This window comes from Hoplias malabaricus, chromosome 14 (genome assembly GCF_029633855.1).
Source record: "Hoplias malabaricus isolate fHopMal1 chromosome 14, fHopMal1.hap1, whole genome shotgun sequence".
Taxonomy (NCBI): Eukaryota; Metazoa; Chordata; class Actinopteri; order Characiformes; family Erythrinidae; genus Hoplias; species Hoplias malabaricus.
The window spans coordinates 22886053-22906757 of record NC_089813.1 but is presented as its reverse complement, the minus strand read 5'-3'; the positions used below and the strand labels follow the sequence as shown (position 1 = coordinate 22906757).

The 20705-nt window shown below is 38.2% G+C and overlaps 1 protein-coding gene across 1 annotated transcript in view; it reads right to left on the bottom strand.

Annotated features, from left to right (window-relative positions):
- LOC136665547 (uncharacterized) overlaps window positions 1-19995 on the bottom strand; it is a 31308-nt gene extending 11313 nt beyond the window's left edge. The window contains exon 1 of the mRNA XM_066643167.1: window positions 19946-19995. The gene's annotated coding sequence lies outside the window, so the exon portion shown is untranslated. The remainder of the gene's footprint in view (window positions 1-19945) is intronic.
- Between the last annotated feature and the right edge of the window lie 710 nt (window positions 19996-20705).

Here is a 20705-nt window from a genome sequence, read left to right as displayed (position 1 = left end):
GCTACTGACAAAGGTTACAGACCAAAAACCCATTTATATTGCAGTGATCCACATTAAGTAACTCTTTAACTAAGACTTGATTGTAAAAAAGAGGTCCCCTCTCTTAAAGGCACAGCGAAGCTGTAACCGTTACAACTACACAAGCAAGACAATAATTCAGCAAGCAATTGCATTAGCTAATGGAAGTTACTCTTAATAACAGACTGTATTACGAAGGGGACTGTTATGGGAAAGTTCGTTTGATTAAACTTAGTTTAATTAATTTTTCTTTATTTATTTAGTTCATGAATTTATTTTTTTTTTATTAACTTTCATTTAAAGTTCAGTCAGGTCAGACATACTTTCAGCGTCTTTTGGACATACGCACACTTTATGCGTTTTCAGGAGCAGGTGTAAATGAGACTAGGGACATTTTGATGAATCCAGATATTTGAGAGCAAACTTCAGCAATCGGTGCTGGAGGAACAGAAGAGCTTGGAAATAAGCTAAATACTCTACAGTGTTTAGAAGCACAGTTGGCTAGCTAACAGGCTCTTGTGGTTTAGCACATCAAAGCAGATGATTTTCCAGCAAACTCCAGCTCAAATCACACATATTTAGATGGGCTCATACATGTGAGCACAGTCAGGTGAAGGTTTTCAACTTCCCTTCCTGCTCTTTTAACCCAAACTCTCAACTTACAACTGCTGTGAGTTACTGGGCTTGTGTTCCCCTCCCCCTTATTGCATAATAACTTTGTGACATAGGTTAAGGCATTAAATCCTTCTGGTTGCTAACAGTACAACTGTGAATGATTCTGACTTGGTAAATTTCTCTACAAATGCCCATTTCATATCAAACAAAGAATCAAATGGTTTATTCTTTAGAAATATTGGAGAATCACTGGAATTTCACTGTATTTCTATATAAGAAATTATACAACGCAGTAACATGACCAGTTAATATTCAGGTAACTGCTGTAGGTTAACTGAGGGAAATGCATTGTGATGGTAGCGCCGTCTCCTCTAGCAGGTCGTAAATAAACTCTCATGTCTCTGTGCCTCTTTCCCAGTGAGGACAAGGCTTTATGGTGTGCTCCTACTGGGCCAGAAGCATGCAACACGGTGGGACGTTCACACTAAATAAACTTATATGCTTATACAAGACGGCACGCCACCGAGGAGCCAGTGGGGCGTGTTACCGTGTTTGGGGGAGAACCTCAGGGGGCTTTGGAATATGTGGCTGTAAAGGTGTCATGCCTTGTGGCCAGAGAGGGAAACGGTGAGAGAGAGAGCTCTTGAAAGGGGCTTGAAAGAGGATCCTGCTTGTAATGTCCTGAAACACCCACCAAATGAAAAGCTAGCAGGACACACTCTTTTCCCCTGTCTTCTTCTTTTATGGCATCCTCCTCCCACCCTCTTGGAAATCACAGCTAAACCTTTGAACCCCAACCCTTCCATCCCAGCTCTTAAAGCCAACCCTGACTGTGAAGACATGAAAGTCTCAATGTGATGTCCATGTCCAGTGCTATTAAAATATGTTGTTAAAAATAGACAAAGTACATTTATTAATGAGAATCGCAGTGCTCCCTTGTCCACTGAAGGAGCCCAAGCCATCGTAGGTGGACAATTTTGTATACACCCCTCAATTTAGTTACTTTTAAGGTGCACCAACTGTGGACACAGGCATTAAATTCAAATTGTGTAAAAAATAACTTTGCCACTTCTGGGACATTGAAACTCTGCTGTGGGTATATTATCATTTTTTTTCAGCAATTAAAATACTGAGGTCAGGGTTAGCATGTACGCAGCTATATGTCAGGCTGTTTAGGCTGAAACTAAGATAAGGCTGGATTTTACTTTAAATTTGCCATTCCACCTTAAATTGTACAGCAGTTCTGTTCAGTACAGCTAGCAGGATGTAAAAACTGTCACACTGTAAACCTGAATAAGTTAGGAGAACTCAAAAAAAATTAGGGCAATAGGTTGCCATAAATGTTTTTAATTCATAAACTCAAATGTCAAAAGTATACATACACATTTACTTTGTGTCTACAACTTTCTTAATGCTTAATACAACTTAATAAAATATGCATTTTTGGTGGTCAATACTATTAATTATTATTAACTAATTTAATTTTAAATTCATTCATTGTCCAAGGCACCAGTCCATCACACTCATGGACACTGTTGCATGACCAGTCTACCGAGCAACGTGTGTTTTTGCACCTTGGGGGAACACACCAAACTCATCAAAATAGGGACCCAATGTGGGTCTAGACCCCAGGACCCCAGGACCCAAGCTACGTGACAGTGGTTCTATCGGTTGCACCACCACCCCTCGCACTGAAATAAACACATGAACCTGTCCAAATTCACTAAAAGCAGTGAACCCCAGACCATCCACCATCTTGGCTGAAAACTCCTGCACTGTTCCTATGTCTGTGACTTCAGATGTTATGCTGCATAAACTCATAAAACTGAAGTTCAATTAACAGGACTCTACTAAATCTAAATTTTAGTTTCACAAATTCAAAAAGAAGAAATTGTTAATAATTGAATTGTTTAATTGAGTGAAAAGTTTCAATATATTTTGAGTTAGAATCACTCAATCGAGGTAATTACTTTGAACATTAGGGTTTACAGTGCAATTAAGCTGGGATTTTTACTAGGAATCTAACAAAAAGAAAAAAAAAGAATTGATGGAATTAAAATGTATATAAACATTACACAACTACACAGGTATTGCACACCAACTTTTGGGCAACCAATATTCAGACCATTTTGACTTGTTTATATATATTTTTCAGTTATATGTGTATTTTAAACTTTTTTTTTTTGTAGCTTATGTTTGCATTCTCCTGATATTATCTTTGTATATGTCTTATTTTGTTTCTTTGATAACTCTTTATCTCTTTTATCTCGTTAACTCTTTATCCTTTACCCTGATATACCTTTATCTTGAATCTTCTATCTTTCTAGAGATTCCAAGTTGATTTATTTTTTCCATTAAAATGAGAGGTCATTAAACATTTCACTGCTAGTTGTACCATGTATGTGACTAATAAACTTTGGTTGTCTTTTTTTTTTATAAAATGTTGTTACTTGACCACACTATTTCAACACAGCCTTCCTTATGCAATACAAGTCAGAACAGTCAGGTCTTCTTTAACAGGAGCTTGGAGAAGGGCTTCGAAAAAAACCCACCAAATCAAGCACACTCATATTCAAAACACCCTGTCACCCTAAACCTTCTGCTCTCATCCTCTGGCTGGATCCAGCACTTCCCTTCCTTTACTTAACCTCTGACCCCAGCCAGCCGAGAGAGCTCTGCAGTTCTGAGGCGAGGCACGAGGAAGGGGAAGTTTTGGGTTACAAATTAAATATGTGTGTGTCATAAGCCATAAATCCACGAAGCCCTTGAGCAGTGGCGCTACTGAAACGGCATGTGGCTTGCGGTGTCGAGCAATAAAAGTTTTAAAGCCTCCACTTCCATCACTGTCTCTGGCAGTGAACTGAGCCTCGAAACAGAGAGCGAAAACTGGACACTGAGCTGTGGTCAGGAGGAAGGAGCTATGGACGCCAGACAGAGCTGTGAATCTTTGTAATATAACTGTAAGTCTCTCTCAAACAGGGATGCCTCCAGATGACAGTAGGAGTTATTAGAGCCACATCATGTTCTAGATTCAGGTTTCATCCCCTAGTTATTGGAGTGAGTGAACATATCCTCTTAATGACCCAACTTTATATTCCCTCTCCTGAGAACTCTGAACAAATAATTAACAGATGTTGCTGGATGAAGCAGTAGTCGTGTTACTTTGATGAAGTCTCAGTCAGTCTTCTTCAAGATCTGGAATATGACATTTTTATGATGTGTGCTTTTCTTTCATATTCCTAAAAAGACACAGAAGAACACAAGTAATAGAGGTAACCCAAGGTTGCCCATAAACATGAAGTGCTAGGAATTTTGCCTCCTTATTCAAATCTCATTTCAGTCTATGCAAACATGCCTGAGGTACACAGTGCCTGCATTTTGGCTTCCCAACCTCACAAAAATGGCATTTACATGACTGAAATGACTGAAAACTGAGGTTTTATGAAAATGTTGCAGAATGGAAATTGATTAGATATTTTAAATGGATTGTAATCAAATATTATTCTCCGTAGACATGTGATTAGATATTAATCATCCTCTCTTTGTTAAATCTGTGTTGAGCTGCTGGTAAGCAATATGTGCAGAAAATTTCCCTGTAAATCCCTGTACAGTGAATAGAGAAATCCAAATTCCATTGTGTTTAAGGCAATGTCTATGACCTAATCTTTCGGACTAAGCCTGTCACGGTAGTCTATTTTGTGATCTATATATTTTCCTGGAAATAATTGTGATAAATTATATTGTCATCTTAAAGTATATTTTATGCCAATGAAATAATGATAATAAAAGAGCACAACAATGCAATTACACCCCTTTAAAGAGAAATTAACTTTTAGCCAAAACCGTATTTAGACACTGGAAGTAGAAAATATAAAACATTCAAAACGACCAAATAAGACCAAATCATTTACACATAATAATGACGCTGTTACTTCTTGTTCCCTGCTGTATACTGCCCTACTCTCTGTGTGCAACTTTTGTTATTGGTATGCAAATATGTATGTTACATTCTCATTTTTAATAGATGTTAGCTAATATGTTCGTTCTAATATGTTCATTTTCATATTTTATTTTTCACTTTTACTGGCAGGGGCAAATAATTTTTTTTATTTTGAATTTATATTAAGTCAAATTTTGCTTTGCCTTTATGTCCGCCGGGATGTAAAAATGGTCAAAAAAAAAAAAAACACAAAAAAAAAAAACACAATTTGCTTCCTTTATGTACAAACAATGCTCTGATATTTACAGGTGATGTCTACAATTGTGCCAAAACAATGTTCTTTCTGTTTACGTTAAGAGACTCTACTTCTTTTAAGGCCTGGCCTTGAGGTTAGAGATGTGAGTTTGAGGCCAGAAGTTGCCGGTTCAATTCCCAGGAAAAATTCATTCACAAGGAAAATTTCATTCACGGCTGAAGTGCCCTTAAGCAAGGAACCTAAACCCTTGTGCTGGTTTGTGTGTGTGTTCATTGCCCTTAGTGAAGGTTTGTGAAGCCTTTGTGAAGATTTGCTCACTAGTGTATATTGATGTATTGACTACAACAGACAGGTCAAATGCAGAAAAGCAATTTCTGCAGAAATTTGCACATGACTTTGCCCTACCATGATCAAAGAAAGAAGCCCAGCATACCGACTAAGACAGTTTTTTTTACTCAGTTACTGACACAGGGTGGGGTTTGTAAACACAGTAGACCAGTTTCAAGTGAGCAATTAGAGTAGAGAGTTAGCAAATTGTGAGGAAACATCCTCGGAATTTTCTAAAACAGTGCGTTTTTTATTTTTGTTTTTTTTTTCTCAAGGGACAGTGGAAGTGGGGAAGCGTAGTTTTCTACTCCCCTCAAAATGTAACAGTGCAGTTTCTGCCGTGCTGAGCCCAGAGTAGAAATGACTATTCTCCTTGTTATAGGTCATCATCACAATGATTTTGAAGCTGTGATTTTAAGGGAAAATGACAACCTAGTGATCCTTTAACAGAGCTATCCATTATAGATCCTTTATAAATGCACTGTCTCTACACTTCCTGTTTATTACAGTGTGGAAATTACAGTGTGGATTCTAAACAGTTTTTGCAACTCAAGCAACTCTTCTTACAAATCATATCATAAGGCAAAGACAGTTCCGGAGAAAAATAAAACAGTCACACCAGTGATCCAACCAAACTTGGCATATCTCACCTCTGAATCCTGGGAAGACATGCAGAACATTCCAATTAAAGCTGGTGTTGTTTTCTCAGTCCTCATTTTTCCTCTACGCTTCTTGTCTTTCAAAGGTCACAACGAGTGTCCGATCATGGTTTTCTTGACCTGGCCAATGGGCCATGGGGTCCCGACCAGGTTTGAGCTGAGACAGGTGAAAGCATGTCAGCGATTGGCTGGATGTCAAAAAGGTCTGTAGCCTTTGGCCTATGGGTGCTAGCGCATTAAACCGAGCTCAGGCCTGTGGGAGGTGTGACAGAGTGTCAGCCAGGGTGAGCTGGTATACAGTGTGAGAGTAAGTCATTACCCGTCTCTATGGAGATGCGAATGGCTGCAAGTCTCCAAGCCGTGACCTTGACTGCACTTTTGGCGTTTACTGTAGTTTATTACTGCATTCTCTTAATAACATGCTTCTCATTAATGTGATTAGCCAAAGTATTAGAACAATTGAATGGAAAGTGAAGAGGTGATGCTTCATCTTCATTATAACTGGCCTAAAAGAACAAACAAGGCATAAAACTCCTAAAGACCGACTTAACAAGAGAAGAAAAACACTCTTACCTTTTAATCTAAGTAAACATAAAGGGACTTTAATTGCATTATTTTACATCATTATAGACAATTGGTCCATTCACACTGTTGTGAGCAGTTTTTGTCTTCGGATGATTAGTTAAGTTTGAAAAATATAGGTGTTGTATTGTTTCATCTGCACATGTATATGTACACAGACATGAAACTGTATAAAAAATGAATATCATGATTACTGTGTTTAAAATTATTACCATTATCAGTGTTATCACTATATATTTAAAATGTGTTGAAAAGTACAAGAGTTACTGATACACAAAATGAAATCATTTCTACAAGTTTTATATGGAACTCAAATAAAATTAGAAACACTTTGCATAATTAAATTTTTTCCAAAATAACCCTAAATGAAAAATAACTTTTTAGTCCTGTTTATTTTTTCTGTCTCCCTTACGTAAACTGTAAATTTGATGTGAGACTAAGATCATTTAAAATAATTTTGCTAGGTTTTTTTTAACAAGTATAAATAATCATACATTTCTAACCCTCAATTTTGTTGTTTTTGTGAAAATATTTGCTGCATAGGCAAAATTAACAGTTCCTTTTAAGAGGGAGAATGTGTTTGAGTGTACCCTTAAACAATTTATGGTAGAACTACATGTTGGTGACAGAATGTTACAGAGCTCTGTTTAAGGCAGAAATAACATTTTCACAATATAATGTGAAGGGAAAAAAAATCAGTTGAATATAATTATAGTGCCATCTAATGTGAAACGGAGTGCTGCACCATTTAATGTGGAACAGGCAAGGAGTCTGTAGTTTTGGCAAGAACAGCCTTTCTCAATGCACAAAATGCTCTAACAGTGCTGTCTGGCTTCATCAGGGCTGCCATCAAAAAATATTATGACTTTGCTAACTCAAAAATACTAGTGATAGTTAAAAAAGTAGGGTAAACAAGTAGATAAACAAAGCAGTTTAACTAGGTGAACAAGTAGTTCAATAAAATGAAACATGGAGCATATATATATATATATATATTATATTAGTATATAGTGTATTAGTATACCCTTTTAATGTAAATTACCATGATTTCTGCGGTTTCAATAGTATATATATATATATATATATATATATATAATGTACTATTGGAACCGCAGTAATCATGGTAATTTACATTAAAAGGGTATACTAATACAGTCAATAAGGGTAATACTGCTCTCACTGGTACAATATACAAAACAGTACAGGGATGGACAGTAATAAACAGCACAATACTGGACAATTCATGGCAGTACAAACCGGATCCCAAAAAAGTTGGGACACTAAACAAATTGTGAATAAAAACTGAATGCAATGATGTGGAGATGGCAAATGTCAATATTTTATTCGTAATAGAACATAGATGACAGATCAAAAGTTTAATCTGAGTAAATGTAACATTTTAAAGGAAAAATATGTTGATTCAAAATTTCACAGTGTCAACAAATCCCAAAAATGTTGGGACAAGTAGCAATACGTGGCTGGAAAAAGGAAATTGAGCATATAATGAACAGCTGGAAGACCAATTAACACTAATTAAGTCAATTGACAAAATGATTGGGTGTAACAAGAGCTTCTCAGAGTGTCAGTGTCTCTCTGAAGCCAAGATGGTGAGAGGATCACCAACTCCACCATTGTTGTGCAGAAAGATAGTGCAGCAATACCAGAATGGTGTTACCCAGCATAAAATAGCAAAGACTTTTAAGTTATCATCATCAACCGTGCATGACATCATCAAAAGATTCAGAGAATCTGGAACAATTGCTGTGCGTATGGGTCAAGGCCGTAAAACTCTACTGGTTGCTCGTGATCTCCGGGCCTTTAAACGTCACTGCACCTCAAACAGGAATGCCAGAGTCAAGGAAATAACAGAATCGGCTCAGGATTACTTCCAGAAAGCATTGTCAGTGAACACAATCCACCATGCCATCCGCCGTTTCCAGCTGAAATTCTACATTGCAAAGAGGAAGCCATTTCTAAGCAAGCTCCACAAGCTCAGACGTTTGCACTGGGCCAGGGGTCTTTTAAAATGGAGTGTGGCAAAATGGAAGACTGTTCTGTGGTCAGATGAGTCACGATTTGAAATTCTTTATGGAACACTGGAACGACATGTCATCCGGACCAAAGAGGACAAGGATAACCCAAGTTGTTATCAAGGCTCCGTTCAAAAGCCTGCATCACTGATGGTATGGGGTTGCATGAGTGCTTGTGGCATGGGCAGCTTGCATGTCTGGAAAGGCACCATTAATCCAGAGAACTATGTTCAGGTTCTAGAACAACATATGCTCCCATCTAGACGTCATCTCTTTCAGGGAAGACCCTGACCCATTTTTCAACATGATAATGTCAGACCACATTCTGCAGCAATCACAACATCATGGCTATGTAGGAGAAGGATCCAGGTACTGAAATGGCCAGGCTGCAGACCAGATCTTTTACCTATAGAGAACATTTGGCGCATCATAAAGAGGAAGGTGCGACAAAGAAGGCCCAAGACGACTGAACAGTTAGACGCCTGTATTAGACATGAATGGGAGAGCATTCCTATTTCTAAACTTGAGAAACTGGTCTCCTCTGTCCCCAGACGTCTGTTTAGTGTTGTAAGAAGAAGGGGGGATGCCACACAGTGGTAAAAAATGGCCTTTTTTTTGGGATTTGTTGACACCATGAAATTTTGAAACAACATATTTTTCCTTTAAAATGATACATTCTCTCATTTTAAACTTCTGATCTGTGATTTGTGTTCTATTCTGGATATAATATTAGATGTTGGCACCTCCACATCATTGCATTCAGTTTTTATTCACAATTTGTTTAGTGTCCCAACTTTTTTGGAATCTGGTTTGTACTTAAGGTACTTATGCATTGAATGTTTTTTGTCAGTGTGGATTTAGTACTAAAACTACACACTAAAGTGACTCTTGGTTGAGTAGCAGGATAACAGCTTCACATTCCACAGATCATGCTTAATTTTGGCTGTCATTTCAACACAACACACTTGACATTGTTCCTTCAGATTTGAATCTTTATCTTTGCAAGTTCAATTAAGTAAAACATTAATTAATCAGAACCAAAACCTGTTCTGTGCTGAGTGGACAAATCAGGTCAAGTGGGATTTATTTCAATTATTTTTTAAATAATTAATATCTAAAGCACAACCCTGAACAGGATGAAGCGATTATAGCAAATGAATAAATAAATAATTTATATACATTGCAACTGATGCAGAGCATCATTCTTCAAGGCCATTGTGCAACAAATTAATGAGCATAAACTGAACAAAAATATAAAACACTTGTTTTTGCTCCCATTTTTCATGAGCTGACCTCAAAGATCTAAGACTATTTCTATATATACAGTACAATAGACATTTTTCTCTCAAATGTTGTTCACAAATTTGTATAAATTTAGTGTTAGTGAGCACTTCTCATTTGCCGAGATAGTCCATCCACCTCACAAGTGTGGCATATCAAGATGCTGATTAGACAGCATGATTATAGCACAGGTGTGCCTTAGGCTGGCCACAATAAAAGGCCACTTTAACATCATGAGTGTGATAGGTCGGCAGATGGATAAACATGGTCCAAGATGAACCACAGAAGTCCACAAATATAATAAAAACTCCTCTTCTCTGCACTACAGCATCTGATTGTGGTGAGACGTTTCCTCAGACTGTGGTTTAGATGTTATGAAGCGAATAAAAAGGTGAAAAACAAGAAAAGAGAAAACTAGGCAAGCCTAGTTTTGCCAGACTACCATATAGCCATTTTCACAGAGGTGTTTCTGGCATTTCAAAAACAGGAAAGTCCAACACAGAAGCATAAATCAGGCTTTACAGACCCACACCACGCGCCGAAAGGTGGGTGATAGGCAGTGCTTAATTTGAGCTGGATCCTGCTCATACAAGATCCGGCACCTCTCATTATTTGGAGTACATGCGTTCCAAAGCCTATTCATGTAGATCCAGCACCTCTGTGTTTTTATATAGAAACACGTGGTCTCTTATAACCCCCACCACACAGAGGGAGAGAGATAGAGAGAGATCTGTCTACAGCAGGGGTGTCAAACATACAGCCTATAAAAGTTCTACTCCTGCCCAACACATAAATTTAGAATTCATGTTCTCAATGGTAACAGTATAATTGAGTTCATCCACTCTCCATGAACTACAACTGGGAGAGCATCAAACTCTGCTGTAGAACCAATTACAAGCTCTATTTCAGCAGGGGGCGGGACAACAGAGTCAAACTAGGAGGCAGATCCACTCAGATTTCCTATTTTGGCTGGGGGTGGAACAACAGAAAATCAGGCTCTCAGAGGCAGCACCAACCAAAATCTTCATTTCAGGGCAGGGCGGGAAATGGGTGTTTTTTCTTCCAGCAAAAGTTCTAATTTAGACACCATGCACATAGATATGGATATTTAAAAAAATGTCACTGAATACACAGGTTTTCAAACATACTCTCCAAGGAGGAGATTTTTGAAAATGCCGTTGCCACTTTTCTTGTGCAGACAAGAATATTTTGGATGATACCACACCGCGTGCCTATCTCTGGCTGAAATCCAAATAGCCCCTCACTACCTATATAGTGAAGTACATGTTAAATGATGATATATTTGAAATATATAATGCACGGTTACGATCTAGATTCAGTAATATCGTGACTTGTGTAGGACACTATAAAGGGAGTATGGAGCGATTTAGGATTAACCCTAATTGATGTCTCTATTTAAAATTCTATGGTCACCTTTTGGACTGACAGGGATATTTTCAAAAGAGGAGGGAGGAAAATCTCTGTTTTTAAAAATATGTGAATCCACATGGATGGGGCCTTAGAGAGAGAATGGCCATGGCTCATTAATCCATTAAATGTTTTTACTGTGATGTACAAACCAATATTAACTCGCTTGTTCACAGGTGTTCCACACTGGATTTTACAAAATGTCTGCCACAGCTGGATTTTTTATTTTTATTTTTTACTTCGGACATTGTATAGGAATAGTTTCATTAAGGGATGTTCTTGTTTGCTATATTACTGAGAGTTAGTCTTAATCAAGGCCCAGTTGTCTTTTATCAGCAAAGTTGTTTATACACCGTGGGTCTGTCCCAAAACCTAGTGAGCTGCCTAGGTAGGCACTGACTGCATAGACAGCTGTTAAAGTAGGCAGAGTTATTACGGTAGTCTGTCCTTATGAGGCAGTTTATTGAGACGCTCTGTCCAGAGAGTGAATGCGTCACGGCTTGTTCCTGACCACTGCACACAACCGATGTTTTTATTTAATTTTTTTTACCCTCAGCGGCTAGCGTCACCTCAGCTTTTCAGCGCGGTGGATTCTAATCATCCAGTATTTATCATGATTTTTATTATTTTTGTTCTGGGAGAAAATCGAAATAGATTGGAGTTTTCCCACCTTTGCATCATGGGATTGCATTTTCGGCTGAGGAAGGGTTTGATACTGCCTTACAATTCGGCCAGATTTAGATATTTTAGTAGGCAGCATAATGAGGTACTTAAGAATTGGGAGTATACCAGTGGCGGATGCTGGTCTTTCAAGGAGGAGAAGCTCAATTTCGGCCTACATCATAAAATGTGTAGGTTTATTTATATGTAAATTCTACCCTCCGTTCTTTTTCAAGAAAATGATCTGTGACCCTGTTGTACCAACAAGGCGTCTTTTCCAGGAACTTGGCTAGTGTCCTCTCAATGGCCAGCAGAGCTAGGCTGTTTAAACGGCCTTGGCCCATGTGAAGTGTGTCCGCATGTTAGTGCTTGGTGACGGTGAAGGGGCTCAGCAGCACCTGCTGGACAGAAACTGCGATAGAAGTCAGAAAGAGTGATAGAAGTCAGTCTCCAATAACAAGCAGCTACAAAAAACCCCACCAGAAATAGAAGCTTGATTTGTTGCTAGTCGTTTTTAACAAAGAAAATGCCGCTAAGAGGATTAAGAAAGTCTCTGGTTCAACTCAGAACAGAATGAATGAAAATATAATGCTCCCACGGATCTTTACACCAAAGGATCGCTGATTCGCTCATTTCGCTGTCAATCAAAATGGGATTCAGCCTCAGACAGATCATCCAATCATCATGCAGAAGCTGAACGTCCTGGCCAGCCGAGGCCAGCCCACTGCCTCATAGACCCCCAGAGACGCTGACCGTCCGATGGGCAGGACAAAGCCCAGCATTTATCCAATGACTCGTCTCGTTTCCCTGCACTTCACTGCTTCGCTATTGAACTCTGTGGACGCTGTTTAAAGCACCGTGAAGCTGCGGGAATGACTGAGAGGAAAGCCGCGTCTTTACCAGTGATAAGAAGCTGAGTCTGAACTAACGTTGAGCACGTTGTAGTGCATATTTATTCAATGACGTACACACAACAGTATATATTTCATCACTTATTTTTTGACATTTTAGGGGAAGCTGAGCTTCCCTTGCAGTTTTAAAGCAATCACCTCTGGAGTACACTATGACATCACTATGAATTGGGAGCACACTATGATAGATCCCTGTTTCCTGAAACAAAAAACGTTGACTGAAACATGCCTTGGCCTTCTAATTCTAAATTCACAATGGCCTAAACATATATTTTATTTAAACAAACTGTAACTGAAGTGTAGCATGTTCAGGGTTTCTGGGAATATGCTTATGTTTCTAGGACAAAAACTCACTGAGACAACTCAAGTGTTTTGGTAAAACGCCTGTAGTACAAACTCTGACATCAGTAATACAAATGCAGCCTGATCCACAAATATGGCCAGTAGGCCATCGATAGGTGGCACTGTTGTTTCCCCATGTGTTTCAGGACTAACCCGTTGCTCTCAGGGCCGCAGCAAAACAACCCCCTGTAGGTGGGACTGTGACTCCATTGGCTGCCGCAGTAAATGATGTAACGCAAACTCTGGCTGTGGATTGGCTGAATAAAATCGATGACCAATGAGAAGTACATTTTCTGTTTAGGAGCCGTGGGGTATCTGCCCCACCCTCCGGCTGAGGGAGAGCGTCTGTCTGAAACAAAGCACCCGTTTTAACAACCCAATCTCAAAATTATGCAACACAGTGCTTCCCGTATCAGTCAAATATGCCACACGGCATTTAGTGTCCCAATACGTGATTATTTTAAAATATTTTATTTGACAGCCCTAGTCTGCAGCGAAATTAGGGAAGTTCCGCTGGACTTTAACGACATTAAATGTAGAGCACCTTCAACAGTGCTCCATAGCGATCACCTGCTCCTAACTCTGTGATATGAAGCTGAATTCAGCAGATTGGGCGGTTTTTGTTTAAACTTCCACATTAAAATTTGCACAAATGCGTCTCCATTTAAGCTCCACACGTCCTAAAAGAACAGTGCCAAATATCGATGGCTTTTTCGCCTGCTAAACCAAAAACCAAAAACGTGTATTTATGAATTTAACTGTATTTGTACAAATTACAGGCCAAGACACAGATCGGGATGTATTAATTTGTGAATAGTGAAACATATGTGACTTAATTGTGATTTAATTTGTGGATTAACATTAACGCATTTTGTTTTTGTAGAGCTTACATAGAATAGAATTTGTGAATTCAAAAACTAGTCTCCCCCCCCCCCCCCCCCCCCCCCCCAGTCTACACTAAGTTGGAGGAGTGCAGCTTAATGCTAATATACCAGCTTACCTTCTTCTCCTTGGGGTCACTCTACTGCCCCCCCCTCTTGGGAGAGATCCTTATATGCCTGCACCCATATATAAGAAAAGAGGTCCCCTCTCTTAAAGGCACAGCGTAGCTGTAACCGTTACAGTATGTATTCAGTTTCTAATTTTGAGATTCGGATAGTCAGTACTTTGGATAAATGTGGTTATCAATAAAGGCAAAGCTCCACCACATTCAGGCTCTCCAGCAGCAGTGCTACAGTGAGCCACAGCGCAGCCTGGAGAGAGGGTTAAAAGTGGATTTTGTTAATGACAACAATATACAACACCCCATTCCCCAAATATACGAATATTCACTGAATATCCCGGGAGAAGCTCAGAGGCACTAAAAATGGTTTTCGGGACAGCCCTACAAGCGTCCAGTCATTTTGGAAGATTTGTAGCCATGATTCAGTGACAAGCAGCAAGCAACATGTTGACAGAGAGATAAGCGACAAATTAAAAGTTGAGATTTTCTCAACTTTAAGCAAATTAGTTATAACGCAGTGAAGCGACATTCTAAAGGAATAGCTGCAAGAAATTCTTTGACACAGGATCCGAAGTTCGGCCAGCTTCTGGCCCCCACCCTCTTCACCTTCAAGATTTTCAAAGTCTGATATATTATGTCTTCAGTGGGTTTTTCAGACTTTTTAGACACTCTGAAAATAAAGCGATAATGTCCAATGAATTAAGCCAAATGGGCAATTTCCCCACACATTCTTTTATGTGCAATGGTATGGTCAGTGGCAATTACAAAAACATTCCAGAGTAAAAATTCTTCATATTCAGGATTTTCAGTCTGTTATACTGTGTCTTCAATGAGCCTTTCAGATATTTTGAGATACTCTAAAGAAATAATGTCCAATTAATTAAGCAAAACACAATTTCCCCACATTCTATTACATCGAAAAAAATGTTCACAGGACCATTATAAAAAATCCAGAGTAAATTTTTTTCATATTCGGGATTTTCAAAATGTGTTATACTGTGTCTTCAATGGGCCTTTCAGTTTTTTGAGACACTTTGATAATAAAGAGATAATGTCCAATAAATTAAGCCAAATTGGCAATTTCCCCACACATTCTATTACACCCAATGCTATGTTCACAAGGCCATTACTAAAAGATTCCACAGAAAATTTTCAGGATTTTCATTGTCTGTTATACTGTCATCAACGAGCTTTTTAGATTTTCGAGACACTCTTAAATTAAAGAGATAATGTCCAATGAATTAAGCCAAATACACAATTTCCCCACATTCTATTACATTGAATACTATGTCCACAGGGCCATTACAAAAAAATCCAGAGTAAAATGTCTTCATATACAGGATTTTCCAAGTCTGTTATATTGTGTCTTCAAGACCTCAGTCTTTCAGATTTTTGAGACACTTCAGAAATAAAGAGATAATCAATGAATTAAGCCAAATATTTACATCCAATGCTATGTTCACAGGGAAATTACAAAAAAGTGCTACAGTAAAAATCTTCGGGATTTTGATAGTCTGTTATATTGTCTCTTCAATTATTTGTTTTAGATTCTGGAGACACTTTGAAAATAAAGAGATAATGTCCAACGAATTAAGCCAAATGCACAATTTCCCAAAATATTCTCTTATGCCCAATGCTATGTTGACAGGACCATTACAACAACAAAAAAACAACAAAAAAAAAATCTACAGTAAAATATCTTCTACTTCAGGATTTTAATATTCTGTAACACTGTGTCTTCAATGAGCCTTTCAGATTTTTACGACACTTTGAAAATAAAGATGTAATGTCCAATGAATTAAGCCAAAAACGTGTAACATTTCCAGGGTATGGAAGTCATGTTAATAAGTTGCCATCTAATGGCAATAGAATGTAATAACTACACCTTTTAAAGTGGAACAGATATTGTGAATAAGATGGCGTATAAGAGGCCAGCTTTAGCGTTGTACAAACAGTACTCTGATTACACCATTATTCAGAATTAATTCAGCTACCTACATGCGGATTTTAAACTGTATACACTCAGCTGTTCTCCAGAAACACCAAACCAAACACACATTGCTACGTTCTGTTTACTATTGGATCTCACTTACCTTTAACACTCACCCTTTAAACCACTGTTAACACGTAAGATCACTCACTTTGCCCAGGCAAAGGAAATATTTTATGTAAAGTGAATTCGTGAATTCAAACCATAGGGTGTTCCTTCTTAGATTCCACTGTTGCTTTTGACCAATGACCTGCAGCCGGAGTTGTGCTACCTTGTGGAAATGTGCTTCCATGGTGTACTTTTATACGTACAGTTGGTAGTAGGTAAGCTAAATGTAGTGTATCAGGAGATGCTGCCTAGGTATAAGCACGAGATACGCACAGCCCAAATTCCCTTATTCAAGATATTACAAGATTACTACGCTGTTAAGAAATTGCTTCATAGTTTTTTACATTTAATTCGCTGAGCAGTTTTGGATCACTCAAGCAAATAATAACAGTGAACTATGATTGTGTAATGCACCGGAGAAAAACATATTTAAAACGAAAAACACATGGAAACATTAAAAATTTTGGTCTGAGCGTGCACAGAGCGGCAAAGTAGCACATTCCATCAAGTTAGCACAACTCGTCAGAACACCTGTTTTAGTGGCGCTCAAGGGGTCCTATTACACGGGAAGAGGCAGGATCAGAGTTTGCCTTAAGAACAGAGTTGTATAGAGTGTTGCTTTCGCAGAACAGATGCAAGTGTGTTGCATGTTTAAAGTTTAAGGTGTTTAAAGAGTGAAATATTATATTATCAACACATTTGTATCATATTAGTTGTTAGAGTGTGTTAAAGCATGCTAGCGGATTTTCCCACTACATTAGTAGATTTGGGGAATGTTAACAGTTAATTAGGCTATAGGATTTTTAATAAAGTAAGCATAATAACAAACAGCCTGGAAATACCTTATCATAATTTTATGATTTATTGCGTTGGGAAATTAAAGAAATATTATTCTAGTGAGATGTTTGTCTAAATGTAACTTGTTGAGTGAGTACAGAGTTGTGAGTGGAAGTGGTGAAATGAGGATTTATTTTGTAATAGAATCTAAACTAAAGTTACACAACAGTAAGGATCAGAATTGTTTTTGTGATTATGTAGAATAGGATGTAATGTCTGAGACTTTTAAACAGTAAAGAAAGGTTTTGCCTTGTTCCTTTTTAATAAAGCATATGCCACAAATCCTTCATTAAAATGTTTGCTTTGATGACGTTGACGAAAAGATGAAAAGAAGGCACAAGGGTTGAAGTGTTAAAGAGGTCACAGAGTTGAGAGCTGAATTAGGACACACTCGCACAGCTTCAGCACTCCACTGTCCATGGTCGTGAGCAGATCAGTATTTTACTGAAGCCTCAAACAGAAATGTTGAACATTGTTGAGGTAATATTTATCATAGTCTCTTCTTTATGTTTGGAGAATGTTTCTGTGACAGTCTTTTGTTTTCTACTATATATTTAACAAACAGAAAGTCATCTTGTCTGTCCCTATAAGGACACGAATACACAAACACATCTCACCGTTACTGACTTTCTGACAAGTAAATTACATCTGCACAGTTTGTTTAATTTTACACAAAAGGGGACAAAATCTTCAGATTATTAAAGCCAGAACACCAGAGCGAGGTGTTACTCAAAATAAACAAAGCTGTGAATTTGTTACAGCACCGTTTTGTCAGTCAGACACTTATAAATATGTAGTCAGTAATAAATATCTAGTTCCCAGTGATGCCCTGTTACTTTATCAAATATAGATTACTTGGTTGATAAAATGTTAAGGTGCTTGATTTTAGAAATGTTCAAAAACTTAAATGTTAAAATGTTATCATGTTGGTTTCTGGTAAACGAGTTGCTTTAATGTCATCTCAACACGGTGCTTCAGTTTTGTAGCTTTGTATAAACAGAAAATAACAGGCTTTCCATGATCATAAACACACTGTCAGCAACTGACAAGATAAACATTTTTTATAGTTTTTTATTATAAAAACGGCACGTTTCGCAGTCACACAGCTCCAGGGACCTGGAGGTTGTGGGTTCGATTCCCACTTCGGGTGACTGTCTGTGAGGACTTGGTGTGTTCTCCCCGTGGCCGTGTGGGTTTCCTGCAGGTGCTCTGGTTTCCTCCCACAGTCCAAAAACACACGTTGGTAGCAGTGGAAACTCAATTGCGGCCTACATCATAAAATGTGTCGGTTTATTTATACGTAAATTCTACCCTCCGTTCCTTTTCAAGAAAATGATTTTTGACCCTTTTGTACCAACAAGGCGTCTTTTCCAGGGACTTGACTAGTGTCCTCTCAATGGCCAACAGAGATAGGCTGCTTAAACGGCCTTGGCCCATGTGAAGTGTATCCGCATGTGCTCCCACGGATCTTTACACCAAAGGATCGCTGATTCGCTCATTTCGCTGTCAATCAGCCTCAGACAGATCATCCAATCATCATGCAGAATCTAAGAGTCCGGGCCAGCCGAGGCCAGCCCACTGCCCCATAGACCCCCAGAGACGCTGAGCGTCCGATGGGCGGGACAAAGCCCAGCATTTATCCAATGACTCGTCTCGTTTCGCTGCTTCGCTATTGAACTGTCCACACTGTTTAAATAACTGTGAAACTGCGGGAAAGCCGCGTCTTTACCAGCGATAAGAAGCTGATTCTGAACAAAAGTTGAGGGCGTTGTAGTGCATATATTTTCAATGACATGTAGGGCTGCAACAACTAATCAATTAAATCGATTAAAATCGAGTGTTAAAATAGTTTGCAACTAATTTAATAATCGATTAGTTTGGTCTAAGTTATTATACACATAGGTACAGTTGCTACACGTGACGAATTCTGGAAGAAGGGTTTGAAAAATGGCGGAGGCGGTCACAGCAGAAGATAATGTTAGCACAAGCAGAGAGAAAAATGTAAGACCCAAGTCATCAAAAGTATGGGAGCACTTTACATTAACGCCTTCAAGGAACAGCTTTAGGTGCAAAATGTGCACAGCTGATCTCTCATGGCACAGCAGCACAACATCAGTGCATGAGAATCTGAAAAGGAAGCCTGTTTGAGCTATGTGTGAAAGAGATTAAGTATAGTAAGTTAATTCTACTTTTTCTCTCACTCAATGTTACTAGAGCCTGCTAGAGTAGTTAAACAACATGTTTTTCTTAGTACATTGATATTACACTCGCGTTTAGCGAACAAGCCTTAGCATGCCCCCGAGTATTCTCTTCCACCTTAAATGTGTCAGCTCGACCAGCAGTTCCAAAACAAGCCGTAGTTTTTGTCAAGTTAACGTTAGCGACGTTAGTTTTTCTCTCACTCGGTGTCACTAGAGCCTGCTAGAGTAGTTAAACAAGATGTCTCACTTTTAGTACATTTATATCACTCTTGTATTTAGAGAGTTTTCCGTTCCACCTTAAATGTGGCGGCAGTTACATTCAGTGTTAAAAAAAAACATTTTATACATAATATATTTAAAGCCTTTTTTCAAGGTCTTTTCTGACTGGCATTGCGTGTTAGTGTTTGAGTATCACAGCCAAGTGTATATTACATTACATACACTGTGTTACATATTGATAAATATAAAATTAATGTAACTGTCGGGTTAATTCTTCATGTAAACGCTAATTTTTTAATAATGGCAGGTTGTGTGTTCCTTATGCAATTACAACATTAGTTCACGAAAATCTTAAATATCTCAACCATATCTGATCATATGTGTTAGATGAATTTCCCTTTTATTCTCAGCACATGGCAGCATCATCCAATATCCATTTAAGCAATTTCAATTTGCCTGCATTTTGTTGTCTGCATTTTAGATCAGTAGTTATTAACTTAAAAAAGATGTATGTTCATATCTATACTTTCTCACTCACCTCAGATAAAAACAGCCCAGCATTGCTGACTAGTGATGTGTCGATCGCGAACGAACCGGTTCAAAGAGCCGGCTCTTGTAAGTGAACGATGAGAGCCGGTTCCCGTCTAAGACCGAGCCATTTTTTTCTAATGCTTGTCATTCAACCAATCAGAGAACAACAAGCAAGTTCCAACCCTCCAACCCTCTAAGCTGAGACACTTGGTTTTCCTGAATGCCAATCTGCCTTCCAAAAAAATTGTTGAAGAAAATGTTAAATTAGTTAAATGTTTGTTGACAGTTGTGGTTGTTTTAATCACTACCGTTGAATGCTGCTGTTTTGCACTTTGCAGAGTATTTGTTTATTTTATTACCCAGAAATGGATGATTATTTAATTTAATATGCTATTTTGTAATACCCACTTTTGGGTTCATTTGGCTATATTTCAGAGTTTACAAGGTTGTTTTTTTTTTTTTTTTTTTATTAAGGTGTTTAAATAAAAATCCAGTTATTTATACAATTGAATGTGTGGTGCAATCAGTGAGTTATTACAAGACAGCCATAAAAACAATTGGCCATTGCAACACTATTTATTATTTTTAATATTGAACAATAATATTTTGTCCATATAGTCATGTAAAATGTAGGTAATATTGTCCTGTACCAGTGGAAATAAGTGGTAAAACAAAGAGCCATTTAGGAGCCGGCTCTTTATGAAGAGCCAAGCCAAAAGATCCGGCTCCCCAAAAAGAGCCGAAATTCCCATCACTATTGCTGACTA